Here is a 17,855-nt window from a genome sequence, read left to right as displayed (position 1 = left end):
TCCTCCTTCAAGGTAAAAAAAATCTGTCCCAAAACGTTAATGTATAGTAAAGTTTTGCAATAACTTTTTTAAATATTGAACATAGCAACTTCATATTTGGCATGCATGTGTACTTCATTGAGCTGCATATTTTGAGTGGTGAAAGGTCAAGGTCAAGGTCATCCTTCAAGGTCAAAGGTAAAAAAGCGGCGCATTAGGGGGCATTGTGTTTCTGAGAAACACATCTCTTGTTTTTTTGTTTCTGTCAACTTTTACTGTACAATTAACTATGTATTACATTTCCGTTGTTTCGTACATAAAATGCTCACAAATTGTCGAACCTACACATATTTTTTATGTCTCGCTCATTCGAATAAAGCAGTATATAACCTAGCTCTTAAATCGTAACTGACGCCAACACCGTGTCGACTAGAGTAGAATAGCTCGCATTAGCTTCAACATATCGAGCTGTTAAAAGTTTAACCTTACTTTCTTTTGTTAGAACTGGTGCCATGTGTTGCAATTGTTTTGACAAATTAACCTTTACCGATTTTAATATCAAAGTTGATCACTTCATTTGATCGTGAAATTTCGTTTCAAGTTGTTATTCTGTTGCATTGGTAATTTTTCTCAAAGAAGTAATATTGAAGTAAAATGGACTTATTTTCTTTTTTTTGCATTTTTATTTTATTTACAAAGCTTTGAGTTTATACTTTTTTCTACGTGTGTGTTTGTGATTATATTTTGCCGAAATTTGATGATATTAGGTAGCAATAAGCCGGTTGAATTATTAATGTTGCATTGACCGTTTCAAGGCGTTGACCCTTGCTTTAATCTAACTTTGTATTTATTGTATTGTGATTTTACAACCGGTTATGTGCCTAAAATAATAGTCTAGCAGACAGGAATGTCTCTCAATTTTTTTTTTAAATATTTGTCCTATGTGTTTTTTTGTCCTATGTATTAAATTGTTGCCAATTTATATATGATTTTAGAACACCAATCTCAGTTTGGAGTTCATAAGGTACGATTGAGGTCACTTAGTTTTACAAACGGACGAATTCTTGTTTCAATTTTTTCTGTGGACGTTGTATAATTTCATACATTTTCCGTTCTGTACATTAATGATGTAGATAAAAATGTGTTGTTGTATTGTTATGTTATTGAACATCCCATAAATAAACGGAATAGACGGATGTCAAGGGATGTTTAAAAAGATACAGATGTCTAAAATTCGCGATATTATTCATATAAACTCGATGTATAAACGTAATGTTTATTTTTAAATCTAACATAAAGTCAAATGGACGGACATACTTGTGTAAATCAAACAATGACCTATGTAGTAAATGTATTGTTGTGTTCAGGTATAATTAGAATTTACCCGCGTGATTAGAACATTGTTAATATGCTGCACAAGTACAGCAATCCGTGTAGTCTGGTCAGGAGCTAACCTTAACGCTAATGATACCTTGGAACCGTGTGTAACTTTACAGCGATGGCTGGACTGAAGCTACGCTGGCGCGCATAGCATAAGATCCGTTTCCGCACATCACGGGTAATAAATTTGCAGTGTTTTGTAGCCCTCCTCCGTATAATTGTTTCAGCACGCAGGTTTACTTATACCTCAAGTAATTATTGTCCACTTTATACGAATGTCCTTGTGTAGTTTTAATTTTAGAACAGAACAGAACAGAACAGACAGTTTATTAAGACTTATACAAATGAACATCGTCTAAATACATGAAATATAATACAAAATATTGTCATGCGTCTATATATATACGGAATATTACGCTAGTCAATTGTTCCAAGAGTTTGTATCACTCGAGTGGCTTGTGTGATGACGTATCGACCGAGAGGCGATGCGAAATAGCACAAGCGACAAGAGTGATTCAAACTCTTGGATCAATTGACTAGCGTAATATTCCCTTTATTATATACAACAACTAACGAAAACAGTTAACAATTGTATGTTTTACTTTAACAAAACTGACAAAACAATGACTAAAACGGTACGCCATAGTTTATTTAAGACGCGTATGAATACAGTTTTAAACTTTATGTAAATTCACGTGTACACTTTCGAACCGGGAAAACACAGGTTTCCGACACGCTTACCTTAATGCCATCGTTAACCCAATGTTTATAATGTTAAGTTGACAACTTTAATTAATCCAATGTTTATAACAAAAACGTTGAAACAATATGCACTTCCACTTCTATCTCCCATGTCTTTATCGAAACTTAGTTTAAACCACACTATTTTATTGTATTCCTATCGAAATATACATTTATGCATGATGTACATTAAACACACACTCCAAAATACGTTTTGAATTCGTTCGATGTTTTTAACAAATAGTTTACTGTTAAAAAACACCACGTCCGACAGGTCCTTAAATTCCATAGAGTTTAGATAAAACTATTGTGTTTCGTCACAGAAATCACGTCACACGATGTACTTCGTAATATATTTCGTAATATAAAATATTTCTATTTTCGGTGCGCGTAATGTGACGTCATTAAATGGGTCGAAGTAGTCCGGCTAGTATGGTAATACAGAATTGGAAACAGCGAGTAGCGTAATACGGGATTTTTTATTTCAACGATTGATACAACCTGTATTTTGTTAAAAGCATTAAACAGGTATATAATAAAACAACGTATGGGTTATAACAAAATGTAATCTTACAATTTGAAACAAAGTATAATTAACAAAGTAACACGAGTTTATATTACATAGTTTAATAGCATTTCACAGGCAGAAAGGAAAATCTAGTTTTCGTTGACAATATTATTTGTAACAGAATATCTAACGGTAAGAGCTTCCTTCATATATTTACACTAATTTATAATTTTGCCTTATTTGACGGAAACATGGACATTATCATATAAAGTGGAATTCATCTTCTATGTCCCTTTGATCACAACATTGACAGTATCGTTAATTACGAGGAATATGGTTACGTGTGTATCTTCCAATTTGAATTCTCAAAGGGTGGGCAGAAGCCCTTAGTTTAACAAGATATGTACGCAAACTTTTTGGCAGTAAATCTAAATACGTTTCGTTTTCAAAAGCTGTTTTGAATATCCTGTACATATCTAAAACAGAACTATTATTCATATTGCCAAACTATTCTTGTTTAAATGTATTTATAATTCTACATTTTAATTCACACAGAAACGACTTTGTATTTATCCTATTTGCATGTTCAAATTTATATGAATATCCATAATCATTTAACAACTTTTGTACATTTACATTCGATACCCAATATGTATACCCTTAATCACAATCATTTATCGGTTGCTAATACACAGTTTGTATAATAATATTTTCACTATGAACAACTTTCAGCCAATATTTTACAATACGAACATATCTATTTACATAAAGTGGATGTCTACCTAATTCCCCATAAACCATTGCATTACATGTATTGCTTTTAACATTTAACATCATTTTGCAAAATTTTAAGTGTATGCGTTCAATATCTTTAAATTTATTTTAAAACCCCATATCTCTGATGAATAATTTAAAATCGAGCCAACAAAGGCATCAAACAATTGACACAAAAATCTAGGTTTAAAATCGAACTCTTTGCATTAAAAAGCAAAGTATTCATAGCCTTAAGACTTTTCCAACGTAATGTTCCTGATTTAATATAAAACTACCAGTATACTAAATAATAGCGCCAAGATAGTTAAAATTATCGACTATTTCTATAGATTCTCCATTATATGTCCATTTCTCATCTTGACGAATTCTACCCCTTTTGCGGAAAATCATTATTTTTGTTTTGCTAGTATTAACAGTAAGTCCCCATGAGTTACAATAAAGGTAAAGATTGTCTAAATGAGATTGTGTTTCTTTTGGTGATTTACCCAAAATGACCATATCGTCTGAAAATAACAATAACAAAAAAATTTATATCATCTATATTTAAACCAGAATGAACGCTGTCTTGTAAAAAAGTTCCAAATCCTCAACAAACAGTGAAAAAAGAATAGGAGACATTACCTCCCCTTGACGTAGCCCAACGGCGTAGCTAAAGTAATCAGAGCATGTCGCACATTCTTTTACACATGATTTGACACTTTCATACATATTTTTAATTATTCTTAAAAGTTTGCCTTGTATGCCGGATTTGTACATTTTTGCCCATAATGCATTTCGAAATATACTATCAAAACATTTAAGCAAATCAACATAAACAACATACAGACGGTTATTTTCATTTAAATAATATTGTACAACTGACATAAGAATATATATAGCATCAACGGTTGAACACCCTTTTCTTAATCCGAATTGAACATCCGAAATGTTAGCATAACTTTTCACAAAATGAGTCAACGCGCTTGTTTAAAATTGTTGTAAATAGCTTAGAAAAACAACTAACAAGGGTTATCCCTCTATAATTATTTACATAATCCTCAGCGCCTTTTTTATGCAATGGTATAATAATACCTTCTGTCCACTTTTCAGGAAAATAGCCCGAGGTTAAAATACTATTAAAAACATCACACAAATGACCGGATAATATATCAATACACTCAATAAAATATTCGTTTTAAATACAGTCACCACCAGGCGCTTTATTACGTTTCAAATGTTTACTTGCATTTTAGACCTCGTTTACCGTTATAGGTTGGTCCAATTCTCGAAAGGTACTATTTTCAATGTCAAAGTTATTATTCGAACAAAATAATTCTGCCCCTGCATTATTATTTTACGAAGAGTTACTTAAATTTTCAAAATACTCTTTAAATACATCTAATGGAATCTTATTACTATTGCCTTTAGTTCTTGATTTGAAAAAAATCCAAAATTCTTTCGTTTTTTTATTTTTTAAAAGATTCAATTTCCGCCATTTTACGCTGATATGCATTCTTTTTCTTTCTCTTAATTAATTTCTTATAAACACTTTTCTTTTCGCACAACGATTTTCTATTTAAATCGGTCTTGTTTAGTTAAAATATCTTAAAGCGTCATGGTAGTGATTTCGTGCAGTAATACACTCGTTGTCAAACCAATCTGCATGCTTTAAACAAAGGTCAATATTGAAAGAAGGTTTATTACTGTACGTATACAATTTTGAAAATAACTCATCCGCTTCACTGCGAATTGTGGCTGTAAATTAATCTTAAGTGGAGTTAATTATCGCGATATACATCTTACGTGTTTTATAATCTTCAAACCCTGTCAGTATATTTAGATAACGCGGGCATTTAATATTGCATTGGATGTATTCAATATTACTTGCAAATGTACATTGACCCACACTTATGTTTTGAATAAAACATCATTCCCTTATCAAAACTGTTCCAATGATAAACACAACAACAATACTTTAGGTAACAAGTTATTTTGCATAAAATAAAACATTCATAAACTTTCTGAAAAGTTAACACTCCTCGTTTGAGAGATTTCATTTGCGTTTCTTTTGCATTGAACATCAGATGTGTCGGTTTGTAAATAACTTTAAGTGTATTCACTTTAACAATTAAGTGTTTAGTTGTCTCTCTTGCATACGCGCATCCAATATGTAACAACCAAGCACACAACATTGAGCAGAAGTTACTCTAATTGTTAAAGGGCAGTTATATTATTTCCCTGTGGAGATTCCTAGTGTATTTTCATGTTTGATCAAATGTTATACAGTAACATACCATTGATACCCATGCAGTAGTGCACACTGCGTTCGTGTGATTTCAATATCAAGACCATATATCTCAACGGTGGTTATACATAATAAGCATGTAAAGATTATCGAAACTTCAGGGATATCAAACATTCATCTCAATCAATGAAAGCAGTATTTTCATCACGGTTGTGTACACTTAAAGAATAATCAAATTTCACGCTATATGTACGGCAGTTTATAATTTGTAACATAACTAAACATTAAAATCAGTAAACATTATATTTGCAAATCACCTTAACGGTTAATCAAAAGTAATTTGTATAACCAGGCTGTTTTGAAGGCTTTGTTGAGAGATATTTAGAAATCTTAAATCTAAAAAAACTGAAGCAGCAAGGACAAAGTATGCCTAACTAGCTAGACAGTGTAAATTGAAAGATGTGAAAGTGAATCAACATATATTGGTAGTGTTACATACCAAGTATTCGTTAAAGGGATGCATAATGCATTGTTTAAAGGCACTATAAAGATGACAAATCCAGTTATTATGCATATAAACTGGTCTAATTTTTACCGGATCTCAGTTGCTCTTGCATAAAAAAATGCTTATAACACAGCTAAGGTGCAATGTTGTCAAGAATTATGGAAGATATACCCGTTTCAAAATTGGGAGAAATGTTTACAACTTTGCAACCAACGTGATGTGTAGCCTCAGAGCGCTGACGTATGCTAAAAATAGCCGAAATAAAAATCAATTTTAATTCTATTTTAAACAATTCTTTATCAGCAGAAAGTAATTTATTCGATCACTACAAACGTTTAAACCATTTAAAAGAGACCTACTTTATGAGTGACACCGGAAAACGTTGAAAATCAACGATATATTTTTGGTGACCTTAGTCACTTTTACTTTCACTTTCCCGAGTAAACAGCGATATAAATAAACTGATTGTTTGTAAACACAATTGACTTGGAGGACACTGTATTTTGAGCTCAAACCAAGTTGTATTGCTCATTATTTTATGGTAATGTCCAATAGCATTTATATATTGTTTTTTGATAACTTTTATAAATCAAATATGAAAAGAAAAATTAAAAATCGGTAAATAATTACGGATCGTCACCTTTATAGAGCCTTTAACTCTGTTGAAATTTTTACCTGAAACCAGTGTTAATTTGAACCTAATTAATTATATGTCGCCTCTACATTTATAAGATTAATTAGCTGTCATCCACATATGTCGGAGCGGTTGTTGATTACGCCTAAAGCATAATTGGTGGAAACAGAAACTGGCGTAAGAAACGTCACTTTTAATCGTTAAGGTGATTGAACAAACTCAAGTTTAATACTATATTTTAAATTAATCGTCAAAACAGTAAAAAAACGATGCAAGTATTCTTAGTGAGAAAAATCTCCGGTATAATACGACAATTGGTCAATAGAGACATTTTGCGTGACGACAAACGGTTTAAATATTTAAATATTTATTACCCGAAAACGATGTATGTTAGCGATGTCTTTTTATCTTTAATTGCCACGAACGAGGCTTGAAATGTTAGTGATGAATTAAAATGTTCGCGAGAGAGAACACTCTTTCCAAAGAAACATGCCTCGCAATATCTGCGGAAAAAACGAGACAAATGAAATTCTGAATTTGTTTGAAATTAATACTTGAACATTTATCAGAGATTCACCCACATGTTCATATGGTTATTGAATGCGTTAGATGTGTTTTAGCTGCACGCTCGTTCGCCGTATTTAGAGTTTACTGCACTGTCAATCGAGCTAGTCGGGACCGGCTTATCACCGAAAACACTGAAAGCTCACAGTTTCAGAATCTATCATTATAATGAAATCATAAATCTAAACATAGAGTCTTAGAATAAGTTTCCGATTTTATTTCTATAATGAATTAATAAGTACGTAGGAATGATACTTTAGTAAAAAAGCAGTGTAATTATCGCACAATACTATTATCGACTTTTAAAATATGTCGACTATTCAAAACGTGAAGAAAATGCGAATGTACATCATGTTTCAGTTACTTCATACTGTACAAGCTATGTGTTCACTCTAATTGTTATGGTAGTTTTTGTATTCTCATCTAAATTATTATTAACGGTTATTGTAATTACTGAAAGCTAAAATGAATACAGATGCTTATCTTTCAATGGTGATCGAACATTATATTCTTCAGCTCTTCTATAACGTGCTAGGATGATTGTGTCACATTTCACAAAATATATCTTCTTTGTGACAACATATATGCTGAAGGTAAGGAATTTGAAACCCCATTGTTTGAGTGAAAAAAAACACGAACAAGGTTGGAAACATTGTGCTCACGAAGGTGTTCAAGAATGGTTAATGTATTGGTATCTAAACTTGCATTTGCTACAAATACACATGGACAAATAAACGTTCCCATGATGTTGTGTTAAAAATCAAAAAAACTTGAAGACTATTAAACTCTCATATATACAATATACATTTGTATTTTCAAATATTAATTTATCAAAGTAAAGATTTATATTGTTTAAATAACTGATACAACTTAAACAACCACATGTAAATAAAGTAATTAGTTGTCGCATTTACATTTTCATAAGTAATTTATTGTATTGTTATACACACTTGATATTTCTTTTTTAACATATTTATACTATTAAAATTAAATTATAAAGCAATTAAACTCATGGGTTTGAATAAAGAGGTTTCTTATTATGTAATTTTTTTTATCTCAAACGAGTATATGCATTTTCCAAAACCTATACAATTAGATATGGTTCATGTGAATGATGAACATATAACATAAGTCTCTACCATATACATTCACTAAGAGATTTGAGTATAGATATAATAAAAATGTAATAATAATTTTAGAACAAGTTATTAAAACAATTGTATTTTATAGTCGTTTTGGTAAAATACAGTGGAAATGTTTCCATAGTTAACTTTCAGTTGAACATTCGATGCATATTTAACGCGGTAGCAGCGTCTATATAGTATGATTTTTACAATACGTATTAAATTTCCTTAATTAAAGGTATCAACTAAAGTTACATGAATTTATTTGAACTTTCTAATAATGTTATGATAACCTTAAATCGGCAAAGTTAATGATGTGTTATACCTATGAACAATTCGTGTGCACATGTCTTTTCAAGCTCATGATGTTTCTTCTTTGTCGTGATATATTATCGCTACATTACTTGCATTATTAAGAAGCTGTCGGTCGATTCGTTGAAGCTTATGCATAATCTACCATCGTTTTAACAGGCGGCGTGCACGAATGTAGATATAAATCTTAGTTTGGAAGTTACTGAGTTGTTAAGGAGCAAGAATAAATGAACGTTCAATGAATGAAAAGTCACTTCGAAGGAATGCAAAGATGTTACCGTCTTCATAAATTCCATGGTTGATCTTAAATGTCTCGACTTTATCTTTCATGCCAAAACAATATCCTTATAAGATGCGTTCCGAAATCTTTCATAAACATGAAACAATCGATCAACGCAAACAAAACTTAATCGGTTCCGCTTGTCAGATGTCTTTGAATGAGTATTGTAAGAATGTCAGTCAATCTTTCATTATAAAAACATACGTCTTCACTTTAAAAAAATGTGTTATTTATTATAATTTTAGTATAATATGTATTTGTACCCTGGATTTAAAATTAAATTCCGTTCAAGTTTTATATTGTTTGTCTTCAAATAATTGAATTTTTAGTATAAAGAACGGAATCGTAAGGCGTCTTAAATAATTGAGAATATTGTTCGCGTGTAAGGCACTTCTCGAATCAGATCAGGACGGTAGAATTCGGCAGCGAAATTAAAGAATATCCATCTGGATTAACATCATACATTGTTAATGGTTTTTAGTCATGTAATCGACTGCTTAGAAGCACGTACATATTGCGAAGTATTGTTGTCTTTTGAGACATATGGATAGCCGGTTGTGGTGTATTGTAAATAATTCCTCATGCATTGCATTAACATGTGAAGAAATTCCCTTTGCAAGGCAAATGGTGTCTCGTTCTATTAGATAGTATTTAAATGATTTAATATAAATTACAGAGATCATTTTAGGACAATATATGAAGTTCAACTAAATTATATTTCTGGATTGTAATCGTAAAAACACACAATTAAGATACATTATTGTTTTGATGAACTTGTTATCATTAGTTGAAATGAATATATTCGATGTCAAGAACATTTTCTTTCTGAAGACAGTAGTTAACACGATCTCTCAAAATACTTCTAGATGACAGCGAAGCTAATATGCGGTTGTGACCTTACAGATAATACGATCTACAAATCCTCTAAGCATTTCTAGATGAAGTGGACACGTAATATATCATTCGGTGAATTCTCTCCGACGAGCAAATATATATTTAATCACTTTGTACACTGGTTAGCGCGTTTGCTATACATTTAACAATACTATTTTGTCTTCGTCATTTTGTTACAAGAAAAGAGACATCAACAAAATAATGTTTGTTTACGGACAAATCTCTTGAGTCGTAAAGAAAAATAGTATTATGTACGCTGAGATACAAGTTAATAATTATGCATTTTTAAGTTGTTGACGCTGCTTTACATGGTATTTAACACACATTATGAAAACATGTATATACTGGAATTAAGTGCATTCACAGTCTTATCAGATATGTTTTTATAATGTAATCATATAAATTTTTGTTATATATTTAGATATAATTGTGCGTATTACAAGATCAAACACTCCGGCATTGCAGAAGACATTATTCAAAATAAAACGATATTATCCTAAATAAAACACACCTTTTAATCTATATAATAAATTAATCTATAGCTTTATTCACATTATTTGTACACAATGTATTGTGTATAAACTCGCAATTTAATTAAATTTTCTTTTTCCCGTCCAAACCTGTTTATATAATAAGAAGTGCAACAGATATGCCACTTTGAGTGTTATACGAGAGCTTCTGCTCGCCTTTTTTCAACACGTGTGAAGTTCTTTGACCTAATTATGATGCTTAGAACCATTTCAATCATCATTTTGTGTCCCGACTGATACGGTGTACAGTATATCATTGCTCATTTTCTTTTCAAGTCCTTGTACTATAATATTTATTGTTTAAACTATAAAATGCATGCATGCGAACAATAAAAATATGTTGCTTATGTTTTTTTGCATCGTTGAAAATATATAATGATAGCTGATGAAAAGAAGATACAAGAACTGTTTCTTAAGTCAAAATGTGCATGTTCACATTCATATTCAGAGACCAAGAAAGTCATGACAATATGATATCCCTAAATAACACGAGAGTCCATAAGCTACTGACAGGGTTGTTTAAATAATATGTCTTGTCCCTGAGTTTTGTAATAAGATGTAAAAATGACTGATATTCGATAATTCTAAAGAACCGAGAGAAAAAAAAGCTTTAAAACAACAACAACTACCAAACAATTTAGATAACGATGATAGCACCGATCAGTATTAAGTATTTGAATAATCAAACCGACTTCTATATCTAAGATCAAAATATCGTGCTCTCATACATGCGTTTTCCGCCCTAGCTCTTGAAAATGCAAACACACAAGGAGAGGTTGCGAAATTTATTATGAGATTTATCGTCGTATTATAATGATATCCCATCGTGTTTTCGCGACCTCTCATCTAATAAACGAACAATTTAGGTTAAAAGTTTAAACCTATTGTTTTTTGCATCGAATGCCCCAGGTTTATAGAGATGCTCTCGAGTCCGTTTTCTGGGCCAATAATCAGTACTTGGTGTCTTTGGGGAAGATGTAGAGAACGCTTACGGAATGGGGATAGAATCCATGACCTTCCAATCGATAGGCGGACACATTGTAAATAACGCCACGGTGTAATCATAAACAATTCTATTACAATAGCAAACAAACTATTTTTTTTGTCTGAGGTGGCACGAGAATACGATCTAGTCAAAAAAATAATTATGAACATGTTTTCATATTGCTTTGGTATGGCGTACATGTAAACAAATTAAAACCTCACTTAATTGACTTATATAATAAATATATATATATATATATATATATATATATATATATATATATCATGTGTTCTGTCCTTCTAAAGTACCTTTACTGTGGTTTATGTCAACGAACGTTAAAACAGTTAAAAAAGGCGACACGTTACACTGATCATCGTGGCGTAAATTAGTGTGCGTTCTGAGAACAAACATTTGTTCAAATAATCGTGAAGAATTGAGCAAACAAGATTATTTCTTATGGCGTCTGTGTCACGTTTGTTTCCTGATCTGATAATGCATTGGACACACACTCGATGGCGCCCTTTATTCTTGTAGCTCCTATGAGGTCAATAATTCTGCTTTACGGATGAAACACAATTATTCCAGATTTCAGGTTTGTACAAAATGCACAGAATGTATATACTATCTCTGTTAGAAGTTTCTAATAGAGTTTTCTGGTCGAAGAGGTCTGTCGAATAAGGGAAACATACATGCACACGTTCTTACATTTGACTCTTTATAACACACAAAACCGCTTGACCAAATACTATAAATATTCCGCGGTAGTTACCGTATAGATAATATGATCTACATAATCATCTCCATCTCGTACACGTAAACAAATAAACAATTGCGATTTTCATATTAAAAGATACATAAAGTATATGTCAGTGAAGCAGAGGAGGAAATGTTTTAAACTATCACCTGAGCAAAATACGTAAAATATAATAATTGTTGGCCTCGCTAGTAAGGGGCAATACAAATTTTCAAATTGACTTGAAGAACCGTTTGATTACCTTCTGTCAATGCTTAACACATCAATTTTTGTTGTATCTGTATGCAGTCAACGTTAGATAGTACTTATAATTAACTTTGGTTTTTCTTTATCTAGTAATCACACAATTACATTTCGCAACCTTTTGCACAGAATCAATAGTCATGCCGGCAACACGAAGATTCGAAACCATGAACCATCACAAAATACTGCCCGCATGTCTCAACAGAGAGGCAAATATTATAAAATAGTGAAACTTGCCACAGTTGTTCGCATTGTTCTTAATAAATGGTTTCGATCCGTAAAATACGATAGGGGCTATGTAAGTTTATATGGACCGAAGCCTACTGTCTGATACACATACACAGGGTTCTACAAGTAGAACTGAGCAGTTACGCTTCACATTATGTCGATGTTTGCGAATATTTAAAACTTAAAGGTTATGTGTTATCATTGTTAATTCAATTCAATTTTTGATGTAATGATGTAATTCTTTATATGAAACATTTTTGAAAGTGTGAATATGTTCTGGATTATAGATTACATCGAGAATTACACACATTTTGTAAATGTGTGACAGCTCTGTTAAAATCGATGATTCTACACTGTTTGATACACAGTATGAAAATGAGAAAAATAATAAAACAAAACACTTTGGTCCCAGCGGCATAAAAGTGACCAGCCTGGCTGCCCACAGCTGATTATAGATTTCAGCCTTCGTCTTCTGTCAATTTACAATCCAGAGCTGATTGGCTGGTCGCTCTAATGCATTTGGTAACTCAGTGTTTTTATTAAATAGTATAAAATGCGTTATCCAAATTAATTAAGTTTTAATAGTTATTATGGAATTTGGGTTTGCTTTTTCTTAATTGCGATAAACGTATTACAGAATATATAAACCTGAAAATAAGAAAAGGTACATATGTGAGCATGTCTCAACGCTGCGCATCAGAAAATATAGAAAATCATTCTTTTATTTTTAACGTCTCAGTAGCCTCTTCGGTTCATAACAACTACCACGACGTTCAACGATGAACAACTGCGCATTATATATGACAAAACACTGTTATTGTTTTCTTTCGTTCACTACTTGTGTTTTCTAAAGTATACGTGTGAAATTCCATTTAAAGGTTGTAAGCTCTTCTCAAGTGTTTTAAATAGTCTGTCACGAATAATTTTCGTTAAAAGTAATTTTAAATGCGTTTAATTCCCACCAAAATTCACGTTCAACATCATCGAGTCAATCAATGAACGCACATTCTTCACAGCTGAACAATGATTTCCCTAAGGTGTGATTAAACTCTCATGGTTTTAATCTCATGCCAAAAAACAATATCTTAAGGAACGCAATTTCAATCCAAATGTATCCACACTTCGTAACAAACTGACGAGATTGTGACATATTTGAACGAGGAAACAATGAGATTGTTTTCTTAAAATTGTGTGGGACACCCATAGAAAGTTTATGAAAAACTAATTTTGCGGCTCATTTAGCACTAGCATGTTATTCGATAGATATGGTTTATTTTTTGTGATGCGTTATTTGCTCTGAAGTATACTTTATTGAACCGTTGGAACCTGTTCTAATTTATATTTGATTGCGTGAACATTCTTATTAAATGTAGACCGCGGACATTGGTTCACACTATTAAATTGCTTGATGTAAAATTATTGTGTGTTTGTTATTTTTGAAAATATTTACATGTGGCCAGTGTAACTGTGTTTGCTTTTTTAAAATGTTCCTCTCTCTTTGAGTACACCAGTAATCTTTTGGCTACAAAAAATGCAGTAACAATTACTATAGTGTACTATCGAAGACAATTTTGTGAATATTGATGTACTGATTGTCAATTCAAAACCAGCCTTAATATTGTCCAGTGATGTGTAAAACCTCGTATTTGTACATCGCACACTGAGTTTAAAGTATTTGTTACTCGTTTGCGTTTCATATGTTGCATAAATACCAAACTATTTTTAAATAGCTAATTTCTCATTTAGCAAGTATTTTTTATAAATTATACATTTTAGTTTTATCATATTGCGAAATGTCAGAATGTATAAATAAAATATTTAATATCTAAAATTTTCAACGGAAAATAATACTTAAATAATTAAACATAACTTTATTTATGTATTTATCATCCGATGTTCTTACAGGCAGAGTTTTTAATTGATCAATTATTATTTTTAGGATTCGATGATTGCCCAATTAATTGGGCAATGTATGTGAATGTCTCGAAAGAGAAAGCCCTGATAAAATGCCTTCTGCAGAGATACGAGAACTACACAATTGTTGGCAGACCTGTCACCAACACATCCGACCTAATCTCGGTAGAATTCGGGCTGAGTCTCATTCAGATAATGAATGTAGACGAGAAGAACCAGGTCCTTGAGACGAATGTTTGGTTTACATACGTGAGTATTTTATATGTTCGTCAATTATATGTTTGAAATATTACGCAATACTAAATCCCTTTTAAGCTCGACTTTTCAAAGAAAAATGAGAGCTATACTACTCGCCCCGGCGTCGGCGTCGCCGTTGGTGATTTTTTTAAAAAGTCAAATAACTTTAACACTATCAAGATAATAAACTCAAACTTGGATACTTCTTTATAGAAATAAGACAATTGTGTATGTCAAGTTGCATAACTCTGTCAACCTTATTTTTAGAGTTATGCCCCTTTTTATACTTAGAAAATTGAAAATTTTGTTAAGTTTTGTGTTTACGTATCAAAGCTATTGCTTTCATACTTGCAACACTTACTAACTATCAAAAGGGGACTGTGCAGGCAAAGTAATGTAACTCTGACTGGCATTTTTACACAGTTATGACCCCTTTTATACTTAGAAAAATGAAAATTTGGTTACGTTTTGTGTTTTGGTCCATTTTACTCCTAAAGTATCATAGCTATTGATTTCAGACTTGAAACACTCGCTAACTATCGTAAGGGGACTGTACAAGACAAGTTGCATAACTCTGGTTGGCATTTTGACGGAATAATGGCCCTTCAAATTTTGTGTTTATATCCACTTTACTTCTAAAGTATCAAGGCTATTGCTTTCAAACTTCAAATACTTTCTTACTATGATGAGGGTACTGTACCTGGCAAGTTGAATTTGACTTTGACCTTTGGATGACCTTGAATCTCAAGGCCAAATAAATAAATTTTGCCATCTTTTTTTATTAAGGATCAGATTTTATTAATACTTTGACAAAACAACACTTACTGACATACCACAATCGACTCCACCTAAACCATCCCCCACGCCCCACCCCAGAATCCTCCACCCGTATTTTTTTTCATTTTTATGCCCACAGTAGGGTGGCATATAGCAGTTGAACTGTCCGTCAGTCTGTGCGTCCGTCCTAAAACTTTTACATTGGTCATAACTTTTGCAATATTGAAGATAGCAACTTGATATTTGGCATGCATGTGTATCTCATAGACCTGTACATTTTGAGTGGTGAAATGTCAAGGTCATCCTTCAAGGTCGAGGTCAAAGGTCAAATTTTGCAATATTGAAGATAGCAACCTGATAATTGGCATGTATGTGTATCTCATGACACTGCACACTTTGAGTTGTAAACGGTCATGGTCAAGGTATTCCTCCAAGGTCAAGGTCAAAGGTCAAATTTCGCAATATTGAAGATAGCAACTCGATATTTGGCATGCATGCGTATCTCATGGAGCTGCACAATTTGAGAAATAAAAGGTCAAGATCATCCTTCAAGGTCAAGGTCAAAGGTCAAATTATGCAATATTTGAGACAGCAACTCGATATTTGGCATGCATGCGTATTTCATGGAGCTTCACATTTTGAGTGGTGAAAGGTCAAAGTCTAGGTTATCCTGCATGGTCAAGGTCAAAGGTCACATTTTGCAATATTGAAGATAGCAACTTGATATTTGGCATGCATGTGTATCTCACGGAGCTGCACATTTTGAGTGGTGACAGGTCAAGGTCATTCTTCAAGGTCAAAGGTCAAGTTCAAAGGTTTTATTTTGCAATATTGAAGATGGAAACTCGATATTTGGCATGCATGCGTATCTCATGGAGCTGCACGAGTTGTAAACGGTCAAGGTCATCCTTCAAGGTCAAAGGTAAAATTTTGCAATATTACAGATAGCAACTCCATATTTGGCATGCATGTGTATCCCATGGAGCTGTACATTTTGAGTGGTGAAATGTCAAGGTCATCCTTCAAGGTCGAGGTCAAAGGTCAAATTTTGCAATATTGAAGATAGCAACCTGGTAATTTGCATGCATGTGTATCTCATGGAGCAGCACAATTTGAATGGTAGAAGGTCAAGGTCAAGGTCATTCTCCAAGGTCAAGGTCAATGGTCAAATTTCGCAATATTGAAGATAGCAACTCGATATTTGGCATGCATGCGTATCTCATGGAGCTGCACAATTTGAGAGGTAAAAGGTCGAGATCATCCTTCAAGGTCAAGGTCAAAGGTTAAATTTTGGATTATTGGAGTTAGCAACTCGATATTTGACATGCATGCGTGTCTCATCGAGCTGCACATTTTAAGTGGTGATAGGTCAAAGTCTAGGTTACCTTCAAGGTCAAGGGTCACAATTTGCAATATTGAAGATAGCAACTTGATATTTAGCATGCATGTGTATTTCACGGAGCTGCACATTTTGAGTGTTGAAAGGTCAAGGTCAAGGTCATTTTTCAAGGTCAAAGGTCAAGTTCAACGGTAAAACGGTTAAATTTTGAAATATTGAAAATGGCAACTCGATATTTGGCATGAATGCGTATCTCATGGAGCTGCACATTTTGAGTGGTAAACGGTCAAGGTCATCCTTCAAGGTCAAATGTAAAATTTTGCAATATTAAAGATAGCAACTCCATATGAGTCATGCATGTGTATCTCATGGAGCTGCACATTTTAGTGGTGAAAGGTCAAGTTCATCCTTCAAGGTCAATGGTCAAATATATGGCTTCAAAGTGGCGCAGTAGGGAGCATTGTGTTTCACGAACACTGATCTTGTTTTTTCTTATTTTTGAAATATCATCTAAAAAATGACCACGCACCCACATTATTCCCCCTCTCCATCCCCTCACACAAAAGATTTTTTTTTGAAATATGGTAAAAAAACACACATGTTTTTTATTAGTATTTTATGTTTGAAAGACCGTCCAACCATCCCACAGAAACTATTGCTTTCAAACTTGACATATAATCTAGTTAGTTTGTTTCATATCTTTACGAATGTTCAATAGATTGTGGAAAATAAACCTGAACTCAGAATCGTCTATAATGTCTCACTTCTTTAAAACATAAGCAATCATTAAGTTTCAATTATGGTCCTCTTCTAGTTAGAATTTGACTATATTATCTTGACCTTATTGAATATGAACAATTTCCTCATGATAGCTTACTTTATACTGTCTAGCACTCGAAAAAGCGAGCGCGCTGTCTTCTGACAGCTCT

The 17,855-nt window shown here is 32.6% G+C and overlaps 1 pseudogene; it reads left to right on the top strand.

Moving 5' to 3' along the window:
- LOC127866178 (neuronal acetylcholine receptor subunit alpha-10-like) overlaps nucleotides 1-17,855 on the top strand; it is a 63,137-nt pseudogene that overhangs the window by 33,254 nt on the left and 12,028 nt on the right.

This window comes from Dreissena polymorpha, chromosome 2 (assembly GCF_020536995.1).
Source record: "Dreissena polymorpha isolate Duluth1 chromosome 2, UMN_Dpol_1.0, whole genome shotgun sequence".
In the NCBI taxonomy this organism is placed as follows: domain Eukaryota; kingdom Metazoa; phylum Mollusca; class Bivalvia; order Myida; family Dreissenidae; genus Dreissena; species Dreissena polymorpha.
The sequence above is the reverse complement of the archived record's forward strand: the minus strand, read 5'-3'. Positions and strand labels throughout refer to the sequence as shown.